Here is a 15,852-nt window from a genome sequence, read left to right on the forward strand (position 1 = left end):
AAATTAGGGTGCACCTTGTTAACTCTTTCCATCTTGTTGGGTTGTTTTCACTTGGGGTATTCTTCAACTGTGACTAGCCTATCACATTTGCTAACCGATAACCAAACAGCCATTCACTTTCTCTGTGAAATGTTCTTCTCAGCTCCCTCTATTGCACAAATCCATTAACCTCTCACCTTATTTTTTCCTGGCCAGTCTCTATACTTAAAGGCCTGTAATAATGAACCCCCTCTATGTATCTGATGTATTTTTTTCCTGGTCAAACTAAAGTTATTTAGTCTTGAAGATGCTGCCAGACTCTGTGCCTATTATCTCTTAGAAGTGAGAATTTCTAGTTGGCTTCTGGTTCTAGTTCTACTGACTTTGAATAATAGCTCATTTTTATCCGCTACACATTTTAAATTCCTGCAGAGCTTCATACATTTTGAAATATATTGAAACTTTCAAAAGTCTCCCTGTCACTGCTAGATCCATACTCAGATAATTTGGATTCTATGAAACATAAAGTTCCAGATCAATAAACATAGCCCTTTGTAGAGGAGAAGGGTTGCAGACCAGCTTCAGCACGCAACTATTTTTTCTGGGCATCTATGAAACAGATGGCCGATGTGTTGCCCTCGGGAAATGCTGATCAGGGAAGGGAAAAAATGGTTTAGATTCCATTCCATTCCATCTAAAATACATATCAAAGTGAGTGGTGTCGACCACAAGTTAATAACCTCATGCATAGATTTTAATTGTAAAGCACTCTTTAATCCTGGTTGGTTTAAACCAAACTTCTCCATCACATAAAATAGGAAGCTCTGTTTTACTGTTGCTTTATAATCTTTTCTTAAATTATGGTTTGATTCTGGAAAGTTAACTAAGGTTAAATCAGTATTCTCTGCTTTGAACCTAATGGGGACCTCTGGTTTAAATAGATTAAACCAGTATCAATGAAGCTGAAGGTAACCCTGATGTTCTTTCTTGCTTAATGGTTCATAGACCAAAAATGTTAAACCTGAAAAGGGCTATTATAGCGGAAATAGCATGAACACTGTATGTCTGGTGTACAAATTATTGTTGCAGTTTTTGTAACGGCCGAGCCGTGACTGAAGTAGCCCCCAGACTAAAGCATTATTGTATAAAGTTCTGAAGTTGTAAAACAGAGAATTTCTCTTCATTTTAAGAGTTAAAAGCAATCTCTAGAAACAGCAATGCCATGTTCTGGACCAGTTAAAAAACAGCACTCACCCATCTCCCTTAACTCTCATAACTCAGAATGAAATATCTGTTGGTGATTCATTAGATAGCATTAATCCTTTCTGAATTACAATATATCCTCTTTTGAACGTAATTCTCCAAAATTATCTGTCCTTATTGAAGAAAACTCTTAATGTTTATCAAGACATCCTCATCACAACATCTAGGAAAGGGCGCTACCCTCTATTGTACATTCTGTAATGAGAGAAAGTGAATTATTTGAACATAAGATCCTTTACTCTTAAGTGAAAAGACTTCACTCTTCCAAGTAACAAGACTAAAGTTTTCTTTTTTTCCCCTGAGGAGGCAATGTTTTGTCACTTTGACCGATAATGCAGTTGTTGACAGCCTTGTAGTGGGACAAAATTGTTCACTAAAAAGATGGATCAACTATATTACTTCTAATAGCAGGGAATGAGGAGTATTTTATTTTTATTGATTGATTGATCAAATTTATATAGCCACTCATCTCATAAGAAATTATTCGGGGCAGTGTACAACAATATGTATGATGGGACAGTATGTTACTTGCATTCTACTAAAGCAAGGAGGAGAACCAGTTTGGTATAGCGGTTAAGGCACCAGGCTAGAAACCAGGAGGCTATGAATTCCAGTCCTGCCTTAGGCATGAAGCCAGCTGGGTGACCTTGGGCCATTCACTCTCTCAGCCCTAGGAAGCAAACCACTTCTGAAATCTTGCCAAAAACACTGCAGGAAGATTATCTGGATGGTTCCTTATCCAGCTGATGTCCTGAGCAGAGCCCAGTGAAGGTGCCCCTCCACCCTTCCATTGCTTATCTGACAAGACATTAAGACCCAGCAGGTGCTGAAAACTAAATTCGAGTGTGGCCGTGGAAGAATTGGGGCATGATAGCTAGGGGAGAAAGCTCTGGGGTGCCCCCCTTCCATTGGTGCCCTAATCACAGGCTTATTTTGCTTAATGGTTAATCCAAGGCTGCCAGAAGAGTGGGCAGTTAGGGTTGACAGTTGGCAGTTCTGACTGGCCGGAATGGTTGGCGGGAGGAAGAATAAAAAGAGAGAAGAGGAAAGAAAAAGAATGTAACTTGTATACCTAAAAACAAAAGAGAAACTCCAATTGTCCTTGTGACAATCATTCTGCAAACAAGCATGGTAAAGTTTTGTTGATGTACTTCTCAACAGAAGTATCCTGTACCATACTTACATGTTTCAACGGCTCATAATCAACTGAGAAAAAGAGAAGCAGGACATAATCCCCATTTTTAAAATACAAAAGAACGAGAGCCAGCGTATCAAGAGGTGCACTGATGTGGTAGGAGCTTTGCAAGGATAGAGATTGAAAAGATATGGTGAAGAGGAGTGGTGCGAACTCAACTTAGATGAACTCTTAACTCTTTTTTGTATCATGTGCCTTTAATTTCTTTTGCTTACTGTTATACTACTTTTCTGTACTCTGCATAATGTCCCTTACCTGGAGATGAGCATCGATGCATGTTGTTTTGTGTATGTTACTGCACAACAATTCAACAGAGAAGATAATGTCAATATAATATATTGATGCCAGACCTTGCCTGACCTCTATTGACTGAAATTTCTCCTGTCAGATGATCTAATATACAATATCTCACTTTTAGGCTGGAATCCAAATGCACCTCACCTATAATAAAAGGAGGCAGAAGTCAACAGATAATTATGCTATAATTTCCCTCTAAAAATGGGCTCCGACAGGCTTTTGAAATCAGCAAATGCAGCATAAAGCTTTCTAGGTTTCATGGAATATTTTGGATCAAGTGTTGAAGGACTGGTATTTGGTCGGTGGTGGAACAGCTGGCTCTAAAATCAGCCTGTTCATACACCAAGATGTTTCCAGTACTATTCAGTCTATCAATTGCTCTCATGTTTCACACACACCTTCCTCACAATACAGAGGAGGCTGACAGGGTATCTCTCAGTTACCATTCTTGAAGAAAGGGACTTATTACATTACCCCAATTCTTGGGCATGTGGGCAGTGGCAATACTTAAAATCTGCTCACTAGATCTGTTGAGTTGTGTTTCGTATTAGGCAGAGAGAAGGCACTTATCTGGAGGGTGATTACAGATGACACAGAACATGGCCACAAACACCAAGTTGGAAATCTCACTCTTTCTTGCGGGAATGCCAACCCCTTTTGAAGTGGTTGATTAGTTAATTTTTTCAAGCAACCACTTTGCTTTTACAAAGAATCCCAGACATAACCAAAAGGGATAAAAATCTGACCAGAGAAATGGTTCCATTGCTATAGGACAACCTCCACTTTGTGGTCACTCCTACCATTCAATATAATATTCAGATGCTGGAAGGGAAGTTAACTGTTGAGTAACTCTCTCCTCAACATCCCCCTTAGCTCAGATAATATGGGATATCGTAGTTAAGCAGGAGCATCTAAACAAGCTACTGTTTCAGATTATGATGAAGACTCAACAACTTGGTTAGATAAAACACATTATGACTTTGTAAGATGTATGAATTCAGCCATTGTGTTAATTAATTCTTACATATTGTCCTTTTTAAAAAAGCTTTTCTATTCTCAGAGATCCTTCTGTTCTCAAACAGAACAGAATTTTGCCATAGAAATTAGCCTCCATGTGACCAAAGAACACACATATTTAAGCATAGTTTATTACTTTGAATTTCACTTTAAAAATGGAAAAAGGTTTTTTTTAAAAAAAAAAATTAACCTTTTAAAAACAATTTCTTTAAAAAGTGCCAATTTTCTTATGGGTAAATGGAAAATGTATAAGTTATTTATATTATATTTATTATATTATATTATATTCCTTACACTAAAACCAACATTTGTTTCCATTCTGTCAAGGTTCACAGATCACCTTCTACATCTTTATACATCTCTGAAAGGGCTGTCAAAAGCCCAAATTAGGATCGACCTATCAATGCTGTATCTTCTAATAAAAGATGCAGTGATGATCTGATGAACCTGTGCCTCTGTCTCAAAATCCCAGCCTGTAAGGGACCTTACAAAATGCATTTCTCCTTTATGTTTTTGTTCAGATCGTTGTTCTTTTTTATCCTGTTGTTTATGTGTATTCATTCCCACCCCCCAATTTTCTAGCAAATTAAGGCATTTGGGTCTTTATGATCCCTTATCTCTTTGAAGATAATGATAGGGTTGAAGAATAAACTTTTCACTCTTTTGTGTAGGATCAGTAGATGGCAGACTGGCCATTTCTGGAAGATAGAAGGGGGCTCATTAAAGACCAGTTTCTTCAGAGTAAAGTACTCTGCAGAAAAGTAAAATTTAGCAAGTAACTAAGTTCTAAACCATGTTCAAATTGACTTAGCAAATTAAATTATTCGAGGTACCAGACTTTTACATTAGCACATTCATCTTAATAAGCCTGTGTTCGGCTGGCTTAGCTTTCCAGTCATTCCTGTAACATTACTATTACAGCTTTATAATACCTTTGGGATTTGTATGTTACATCAAATAAAATCCAGTGGTTTTTAATCTGAATCGAGGACAATATGACAAGGGGAGATCATATATACTCTGTGTGTGTGTGTGTGTGTGTGTGTGTGTGTGAGACATAGTGTTTTCTAGGTTTTGAGCTTTCTGTGCAACCATGTTTGAGAAGGAGTCTTTTTATTGTTATTTTTGCAATGGCTTTGGTGGGAATTGAGCAACCCAAAGACTAATTTCCTCTTAGACTCAGCAGAAAATATCCCATAGATGATAAACGGTAAATGGTCATCTGATGCTGGTGCGTGATCTTAAGGAACATAGGAGACTTGTTGGACAATGGCTCATCTGCTTCAGCATCTGTTTCCTACAGTGACCAAGCAGATGCCTTTAAGAAGTCCACCAGCTGGACCATAGATGATTGCTGCTGTGGTTCCTACCAGTTGATATCTAGTGGCGTAATGCCTCAGTTCTGGAGGTTACAAACTAGGAGTCACTGACACGGTGAAAACAGAGAAATCCTTAATAGAAATTCAACAAATGTTATTGATTTCAGAATACCAGGTTCTATCCAATGTCCAGAACACCTTTTATGAATTCTGTCAAGTGAGATGGTGTCTCCTATTCCATCATTCTAATGTTAAGGCTTCTTAATATGCCCTACAGGGTTTCTTTTTCTTTTTGGAATTAAGGCCACTTTGGGGATTAGGATGATCCATGAATGTTTAAAGATAATTTGCAAGGATTCAAAGCTAATTAGTAAAACATCCGGGTTCCAATGTAGTTGTAATCATGAGCAACTAATGAAGCGCAGCAGTCATCGTACATCTGGATTCTGATATATATCAAAACATGTGTATTCAATTACTTCAAGATAGTCGAAAAGACTACCAAGAAGGGGATAATGATATATATCCAGAGAAATATCTACATTTAAACTGGCAATAGGAATTTCTTGTCATATCGTACATGCTAAATTGGTGTGAGAGGAATATATTAGCTTCCATTAGCATTAATATATTCTTCAAAAAGTTTTCCTTTTAAATCATAAATTGACCTGTGATATAGACTAGTCTGAATAGAGGGTAAAACTAGGAAAGCGGTAACCCTGTTGGGTTGCACTCATTGGCTTTCTTCCACTTAATAACATCACATTCTTAAACCCAGAAGAGGGTTCCTAAATGGCATGGGAAGGGCCCCCCCCCCCACTATCTCTTCATTATTCGGGGGGGGGATTTTTGGAAAGCAGCAGAATCTCCCACCCCCCGCATTTCTTCTCTTTGTACTTCTGACAGAATCATAAAGTTGGAAAGGCCATTTAAGCAACTGAATCCCATTCCATGTTCTGGAATCTGAATCTGAGCATCTGTGAAAAACGACTGCGTGGCCTCTGCTGTATAAAACATCTAGTGACAGAGTTCCACCACCTCCACTTTTGAATAACTCTTGCCATTAGGAAACATTTCCTACCCAAGAACTGGAACATAATATTAAACTGTAGTCTCCTCTTCTGCTCTAAGACTTTTACAGGCTAAATAAAGGAATCATACAGAGGGTTCATCTGGTTCAGCATCCTGTTTCAAACGGTGGCCAGAGTTTCAGGGTAACCCTTTTCTGTTGCTCATCCTGTTCTTCCATTCATGTATAGATAGCGACTAATGTATTAGATGTTTCTCCTCTTGCCCACAGAAAAATGAAGATAGAAATGCATGAAGATAGAACACCAGTTTTCTCCTGTAAATTCTCAATATTTTTGCTGCAGTTTTCTAATGGTGGACACAGTCTTTTAGCTGGACTAATGTGTAGTGTGTGGTTGGAGACGACACTCTTAAACCAAAGTAGGAAATTAGCTTGATAATTCAATGCTTTGAGCGATCAACTGGGAATTCTTCTTAGAAGAGTGTAAACACAACCAATTCCTTACTGCTCATTTTCTTGCCTCCTCAAATCTGGGGGTGGGATGTGGCAATTGTATGTAAGGGAATGGTCTATGTGTTATATTGTATGATGGTGGAATGCAGAAGTATGAATAGGTGTGAGAAACTGGTTAGGCGGAGTTCAGCTTTGAGGCGATGTAGACTACATTCGACTGTATGTTGAAAAATAATTTCCACCAATATCGTAACAAGTTAAATTATTAATTGCTTCTACGGTGCAACGAAAGGAGCAGTTACTAAAACTAGCCAGTTCATTAGCATTCATAGACACTGCATTATATCAAATGAGAATAAAACCCTAAAAGGAGGTTAAATGGAAAAGTAGCAGACATGTTTCCCTTCGTTTTTATGCGCAGAGCTTTCCCCATAGCAGTTTCCTTCTTTCTGTTTTCCAAGACACAGAAAGATGAAGAGCAGGTACATCATCAAAGCCAAAACAAAGCAGAATGTAATATATTTAAATTAATTTTTAATAAGTACCAAAAAGATAAGCTTTATTTTGCATGGGGGTTAATAAATATTCTTTAGCAAGCAAAGTGACACATTCAAACATTGGTCCAGTTATTTCTTTTACATTTTCATGAAAGCAATAACTTTTTCCCAAGCTAAACACGGTCACAAATTACAGAATATTATGATCCTTTTGTTTTTGTTTGCATTTATTTTCTCCATGAGTATAGAATATTAAGAAGTGAACTGTCATCCAGAGATTTGTGTTAATGACACTGATGTTTTAAAGTACACAGATACATTTATCATGCAGATTTTTTTTTTTTTCCCTTATTGTGCAAATCTTGAACCGGTGTCTGTAAGAGTGAGAGCAAATTTCCCTATTTAGAAAAGCAAACAGTCCTCCTCCTTTTATTCCTTGTTACTGAACCAAACGAAAACTGTAATGAAAAGTTACAGCTTGGGAAGGCTTCTAATTCTACCACTGTTTCTGAACTCCCAGGCTACGAGGGCATTCGCACAACTTAACTCAGTGTTTCTCAACCTTGGCAGCTTGAAGATGTGTGGACTTCAACTTCCAGAATTCCCCAGCCGGCATGCCGGCTGGGGAATTCTGGGAGTTGAAGTCCACACATCTTCAAGCTGCCAAGGTTGAGAAACATTGACTTAACTGGTTGCCAACTCTATCATTTCCTGAAAAGGTGGCTCTTGTCACTGCTCCACCTAACTGTGACATCCGCTGGGTTACTGCAATGGACTCTAAGTCCGTCTGTTTTTGAAATGTGCTTAGTTATTGTGTCATCTTTGCTCACCTTCCAATTATTTACAAGCCAAATTCAAAGTGCTAGTTTTGATCCTACAACAGCCTGGGTCTCTCATGTTTCTAAAGTCAGATGATATGCAAAAATATATTGGCTCTAAGCCAGGCTTGCATAATTGGCCATCAATGAAAGCAAATATAGTCCACCAGCCATATATGGCTTAATCTCATGGGGACCTCCCTACAACCGCTCCGGCTGCTGGCAAAGACTTGAAGAAATGGTGGCATTGTCAAGCAGCCTGGTTGACCACAACGCATGGCTGGTGAGGTTACATTTGACTTAGTGAGACACACATTGCACAAGCCTGTTGTAAACATTTTAGAGATCATTGGTTTGCCTTAGAGAAGCCACCACTTGCAATCACTTCTCTCTATAAAATAGCATCTTTTTCAAAGAATGCAAGCGAATTAATCTTCAGTGCAATCTCTTCTGTTAAACAGACGTGTCATCAAACTATTTTGTTTCATAAAGGAATTCTACTTTCTATATAGTTCTATGTTCATTATATTTAACTATAGTCTCTTTAGCTTTTTTTTTTTCTCTGTATATACATCTTTTGATGAATAAATATAAAATACTTTGCTGCATTCGGTGCGAAAAGGTAAATACTATAAACAAGTGAGTCCTAGATGCAGTTAACATGATCATCTTACATAGCAGTGCGGAAAACAAAAGATTCCCTCTTTCATTTGCCATGATCATTTCAACAGCAATGACTTAGCGTAACAAAAGTTGTCTTGGCCAAATAGTTTGTGGAAGCTCATATTTTTAACATAATTAACAAAACTTAATTTAGTGCAATTCTGAGCACCTTGAACAGAAATCACATGAGCTCCAGGCCAACCAAACACTTCAACACCAACCAACATGGAGCAATTAAGAAACGATATCACCAAGCTACCGAGCTAGATGTCTACATAAATGAATTGTTTTTGTGGAAAAATGTATAAACCAACTTGCATATTTTAAAAACACATTTATAATACTTTTCAGAAATAATATATCGAGCAATGATGCACAACATTCTCTTGGTGTTCCTGATTTACAACAATAAGAGTTGAGTTAAATTAAGCTCAAGAAAAGCAGCTAGAAATAGGCTTCTTTCAAAGCGGTTTCTTTTAGTTTAACCACAAGAAACTAAACTACTCAGCAGAATAATCACCCTATTTAAACTGAAATGAAAAGAAATTGAAAGGTCATCCCTATACGCATCTTGAAAATACAGGTTCAGAACTGCTTCTGCAGATCATGTGTGATTACTTTTATCTCTGAAAATGAAAACCACAGAGTTATGCAAAGAACTGAGACGTGAAGAGCATAAGCTAGACTTTTTTTTCAGTGCGAGCTGGAATAAAGCATGTTATAAATTGGTAAAAGCGCAAGCCTTGATTTTGTGAAGAAATTGTTCAAGCTGGGGTGTTCTTGTTGTAAAAGCAAGGCCTGGAACATTTAAATACCAGGAGACAGCACAATTCTTTTAAAAAACTTGGCATTAACTAAATCAATGAAATATGAAAACAAGAGACCCGGGCTGGTTCACCAATATATGCTTGTCACTTGATTACTACAACATTGTGAGATTGTTCGTATATGAATGAGCCATTGCACTCGAGACAGAAGGCTAATGTTATTACTTTTTATGGTCATGTCAAGCATGGCGGTTCCCAGGGTATCCTAAAAACTTACGAGGTACCGCATGGCAAGTTTTCTGGCTATGCGTTGATTCCATAGAACGATTCCTCTACTTGGCCCTACGATCACAGCACTGAAGACCTTGAAATGTTACAGAATAGACAGGTTCATAAAAGCCCATCCCTTCTCTCACCCTTTTTAAGATGCCCCTTGATAGAGACGATTCCCACACCTATCCAGGCCCCAAGGACAGAGTGATCAAGTGAATACATCTACATTTGTAAACCAGCCACATGCCTCTCTAATCTGCCAACAAGATTTCCACACTAAGCCTATACATAACTATTCATATTCCATTAATCCAGCTGGATTTACTTTCTGGAAAACAGATTATCTACATATTTCAAAATTCCATTATAAAATAATTTTAGGTGGCTTTAAATTTAATATGCAGACATGTAGGGGGAAAAGATAAAGGAACCGCAGTGCTTAAAGAAGCTGGAATATTATTAATTATAAATCAATACTGTATCACTGGAAGACATGTTGACCAGATCCACAAGCAACTTCCAGAGTGAAATCCCATTTACCTTAATAGGATATCTCGGAAGTAGGTCTGGTTTGCAGCTGTTCTAAGGCGCACGAGAAAAAATGCTGTATATGTTTTAATAAGTAAATTCTCTCATCCTAGGATTTCAATTAACACATATTTTTTCTGACATGCATACATTTATTTTACAAATAAGCTTCCAACAAGTGGTTATTTCACCTTATGTAAAATAAAATGAGAACTTACTTAGCGTCCCTGCTTTATTATTTTATTAAAGTGATTTCCCTTAATTTTTTTTTCTGTATCAAATCATGTCAACAAGGCAATCTGTTCATAACTGCTTTAAAGAGTACGACTGTTAAGTATCTAAAGAATAGAACTTTTAAAAGTCTTACACTAAACTGGGTTTCGATTCTATGTGAGCAGGGAACAATTCATACCTTACACACTCATAAAGCCTCTGAAACTACGTGACTGACCTTAGCACCCACACCTGTTCCAAACACCTGTTTTTCATTCTTGAAGACATATCAGAAGACACCCCTATAAAATGGCTGGGTTGTAACACTGCACCAGGCTATGGATTTTTCCAAGCAAAAACCCTACTAACTACATGATGGCTAAGTGCGACGTGCTTGAGATGGCTAAACGCAATTTGTTTAAGACAGGAACTGGTGAAGTTTTACCCCAGAGGCAAGAAGACAAGTGTAACAGTGTCTTTTGCGGTTCTCACAGAAGAAGCTAACACGGGACTTTCCTCCTATCACAGAGATACTGAAGCAGCCGTCTCCATTGCATCCATAATTGCTGGTTATTCTAACTTGCCGGGTAACAGAAGTGTAAATCCCAGAAATCGAACATATTTCTGGAGGGCACAGGAAAAGTTAATTTTTGGCCTGTTCAAATTTGTCCTGACAGTCTTGGTTCCCACTGAACTAAATGCCGCCACTGAAATTTGTCACCCAAGGTCCCTGCAGGAATAAATTCAAAGGGTTTCAGGACCGCAAGAGCTCCTTTATGGTCGTAATTGGTACCATCCTCCCTACCTGAAATTCACTGAGCTTTTTATTTAAACAACATCGGACAAGACGTTTGACCCAAAATATGAGCAGTGGGGTACTTAGGGGAGAATCTTAACTGAAAATAAGGTAGATGTGTAGTTAGGAGATTCCTTATTTAAGATGAAAAGACTAAATAATGAACCATGAAGAATGATTTAAGTTAAAACATCACCCGAGGCATAAGAAAATATATATTATCTGCCCTCTAAATAAGCTCAGGCACCATTTTTGAAAAGCTTCTGTGCATTCAGATGGGAATAGAGAAACCAATCATTCTTTTCTGTGATGTTCAGGTACAACCTGCATCTCAGACCAATTCAAATTCTACCAGAAAGTGTCCCAGAGACCCTCATACGATATCAACTGTCCCATCCCTACTCTTTCCCCATACAACTTGGCCATATACAGTGCTACCGCCTAATACAGCAGAAACACAGATCCATGCTTTGGGGTCTCCAGGAGATGAGTGTGTCAAAGCAGGCACAACGACATCCATAAGCACATAAAAAGGGGCAGGGCCTCGATTGCGATGCCACAACCCCAATCTTGGCTGTTTTGACCACCTTCCCTGGAGATGCTGCCGAATCCATGGATGTAGCTTACACATGTAAAAAGCATATTACATGAGAAGTAAAACGTCATTACAAACACTCAGACCAAGCAAACAGACGGAGGAAAGGGACAGCAAATGGTAGACCATCTGTGTTGCATGCAAAAAGGCCCCAAGCATTTCTAGAAAGGGAAGCTTCCTGTTTAAAATCCTAGAAAAAAGGAGGCAACTGATGTAGACAATGCCTATCCAGATGGAATAGCCTGACTTACTATACGGCAGCTTTCTCTCTCTCTAGATAATAAATTATCTTGCGAATATACTCAGACTGTGCTACAATCTCTGTCCACTTCAACTGACGTCATGAAATGCATCTTCTCAAAAACTGTTTTCATTTTTGGAGGCTTCAAAATGACAATATGCTCTACATCAACATGTAAATGAAACGTGAAATGTGACTCGTCATTCCTTCTCCTTTGCAATGCCAAAAGCTTGGCCTCACAAACTGTAAAAGGCGCGTGGATTCCCATGGAGTCTAATCTTGTTTCAAGGGCTGTCTGTGTGATATGTGCTATGAGCAGCCTCTGCATCCACCCTGCACCGTGCTTGCATGCCTCCTACGAAGGAATAGATCAAATGCTCGGATTGCAGCACCAATACACTCACACTTTGGATTGCTAGGCCTTAGTTTCAAAAAAGCTGTTAACACTGAATGAGCGGTATGGAGTGAAACACGATGAGAAATTGCTCATTTCAACTAGCACGAATGAATTTAGCTTTTCTCTTTGATCCAGGTTTGAAATGCTGGACCACATACAGGAAAACATCTAGCAAACAAAATGCGCTATGTGTCTAGTAGGGCTGGGCAAAGCATTTGGAGAGATTTCATGCAATGTCTGGCGTGCCAACCCACTGCTGGAGATGTAAAGCTATAAGGTCCCCCTGAAAACTTAATGTGGCCATTTCAGGGGCCTGGCTATGCTATTTGAGCATGTGTGCGCATGCCCAGAAGAACCTTCTGTAAGGCTTATCACCAAAGCAGAGCTGCACCGAATTGTCTTTTTTAGTAGTGCAGTTATTGAAATGTATTTTTTCATGCCCTGCTCCACAGAGGTCACTCAAAAATGGTTTTTAATTATTCCCCTAAAAAAAACAAACCAGAATATTGCAAAAATGGGTAGAACATTCTAAAACTTAATATGAAAAACTAAAGGAAAAGGTAGAGCTTGTGTATGGACCAGCACACCTAGAGTTGGCAAGAATCAGAACAGCAAATAGAAGAAACATACAGGTTTTAACCCTGTATTCTAACAGCCCTACAATAGTGATCCTAGCTATATATCCCAGAGTTGCATTACGTAAAGCTTTTTGGCTGGAAAAAGATAAAGAATGGGCACATTCTACCCCCATCGGTGAAAATGAAACAGTATCATCCTCAGGTCACATAGTGTGCTTATTAATAACCACCTCTTTTTATATATAGCAGTTTGTTCAGAAATGGGGAAAAATGAGGCTACCAATTTTAATCCCCTAAAAACACAGACACTGTTATCTGACTTCCATGTTAGTAGCACAAGGATGGGTGTAACGGAAAACTAGAGAAGGCAAATAGGCTATGTACCGTCCTAAATTCAGGTTGATGACTAACTCTATTTAGCATATATTTAGCATCCCCCAAATGCTAGGCACCGGGGCCATCAACTTCAGTGCAATTGTCCACATCTGCTAGTGAGATCACTAGACTGCAATCTTAGTTCAAAGGCAACACAGTCAGATGGACCTGCAGAACATGGACAGAGCTGTGGGTTGATGTTACCACCACTGCAGCTGTTCTTATCTTTAGAATCAGGATATTATTATACAAACTGGAGAAAACAATTCATTGAGGTTAAACGCAAAGAGCAATTGCATCACTGTTGCATGGGACCGTAATAGAAGTACGTGGGAAGTTCATTGCAAGCCCACCACTATGCATGATTATTTGAAACTAGGTTCCACAAAGCTTAAAAAGGATTTTATCCAGGCAAATATTTTTCAGATTATGCCCTACCTGCTGCCTGAAAAATTTGGAAATTCCAGTCCTGATATATTAATCTAGACAGCACAAAGAGGAATCTACTGCATAATCAGTTGTGTTTAATGTTTCCTCTTCCCTAATTTCTGGGAGGCAAATTTCTGATCTGATATTGTTGGAAGGAAAAAAATCTCTGGCATCATACCAAACTTTAAGAAAATGTTTAGGTTATAAAACACACCCTCCTTATTTAAAGACCTAATCCTGTTCAGTGCTGTGAAGTGTCATCTCCCATGGAACTTAATGGGAGAAGAAAACACAGCGCAGTTTGTGACAGAAGAGCCCTGACTGGTAGCGAACTCTCAAATGTTACGTTCTTGGAAGATCTTGCCACCCGCGATTCATCTCCGGGTCTCGCGTACTGGTGACAGTGAGGAGAAAGTCACAGATGAACCAGGCTGCATTGTTTGTCAGCCACCTCAGTACACTCAGAATGCGCCACAAGCATTAGCGTCGGGGCACCACAGAGAAGGATGTCACTGATAATCAAGGGTGGTTCTTTCCCCTCTCCTACTAAGAGCAGTGAGTTTGCAGGTTCCCAAGAACAACACGGATTGAGACTTGTCCCCAGAACGTAACATTTGAAGAGGAGGATTCAGACCAACGACACGGCCTTTGCCTTAGAATTATGCTGTCGGAGCCCTTTTTCCAAAAACAATAAAATTGAAAAAAAAAAACTTTCTACATTATGGTATTTACAAATGCTTTACATATATACATACTTATACATGTATTTGTACATGGACAGCATAGCACTGAAAAGCCAATTGCTAATTTACAAATAAAACACTTTTTAGATATGTATAACTCTACCGTGAAGAACTTTTTATTGCTCACCTTCAAACCTTATAAAGTATTATCACGCTATTGCACTCATTTCTGAGTTACATAGATCTACATTATATATAAATAGATATGAAAATAAGGATTTTCTATAATAATGTTTGAAATAAAGTGCTATTTTTTTCGGCTACTGTTAATTAAGAAGGGGGAATTCATTAGAGGGGATTAAATACATTATGGGGCAATATGTTTTCATCCTTTACGCTTTCTCCTATTACATGAAATATCTACATTTTAGGGTAATGTTATGTTTAACTTCCTAGAAGCAAGCCCTATTGAATTCAATCAAACTTACTTCTAGTAGAAAGGTATAGGATTGCAATGTAAATACTAGAAGATCTGGTTTATTTCTATGTTACCACCAATAAAATGTATTTGTGACCTTGTTGTTAATACTTGTCATTCAGAGCAAAGACCATAAAATCATATTGAATAAAAGCCAGAAAAATAATTCAATCAATGAAAATATCACTTGGAATTTTTTTACATATGAATTTCCACAGCTTAATTTTAAATTTGCTTTAGAAATATTTATACAGTGTTGTTAAACTTTGCAATATCTAGTTTATGCACTATAGTCAAGTACTGTACAAAACTACAATAAATGACACTAGACAACTACACATTTCTACTATAAAGACACCATCCTACTGGTGTATTTTCTTTTTTTAAAAAGAAGGTCAACTAATAACTGCTAATATGTACGTGAATCAAATACTTCTGATTGACCAAATCTATTGAAAAATTGAAAAAGATACATAATTGTCAGTGACGGTATGGTTTATAAGGGCTTTTGGGACTTAGTAAAAGCTTCAGAATGAAATTAATGGATCGTATTAAATATAATACAAAAATGGTAAATACAGGCTTCAGCATAAGCGTTTAAGTACTGACGAGGCATTAAAGTTTATTTTCTTTCAAAACAAAACAAAAAAATCCACTTCTTAGTAAAATCGTTTTTTTAAAAGCTGTTTTAATTTATGCCAGGAAAAGATAAAGCTGCACTTTACAAAAGCAGCCGTAATAATTAATGATAAATTAACTAATGAAACTAACGTTATGAAACCAACACTGAAATGCACGGTTTCCTATGCTTTGTTCCTGTCCACAAAGAAATAATATGGAGGAAGGCTTTTAAAGTGGAATTCATGGAAACTTTACTTTGGAAAAAATTGCACACAGAAATCTTATATTACCAATACATTTAACTCCCTGAACAATATCTGAAAGTATGTTCTAGATATTTGGCATTT

The sequence above is a fragment of the Python bivittatus genome, unplaced genomic scaffold (genome assembly GCF_059951505.1).
Source record: "Python bivittatus isolate LINGU-HERP-01145 unplaced genomic scaffold, Pbiv_v1 ctg000970_np1212, whole genome shotgun sequence".
NCBI lineage: Eukaryota > Metazoa > Chordata > Lepidosauria > Squamata > Pythonidae > Python > Python bivittatus.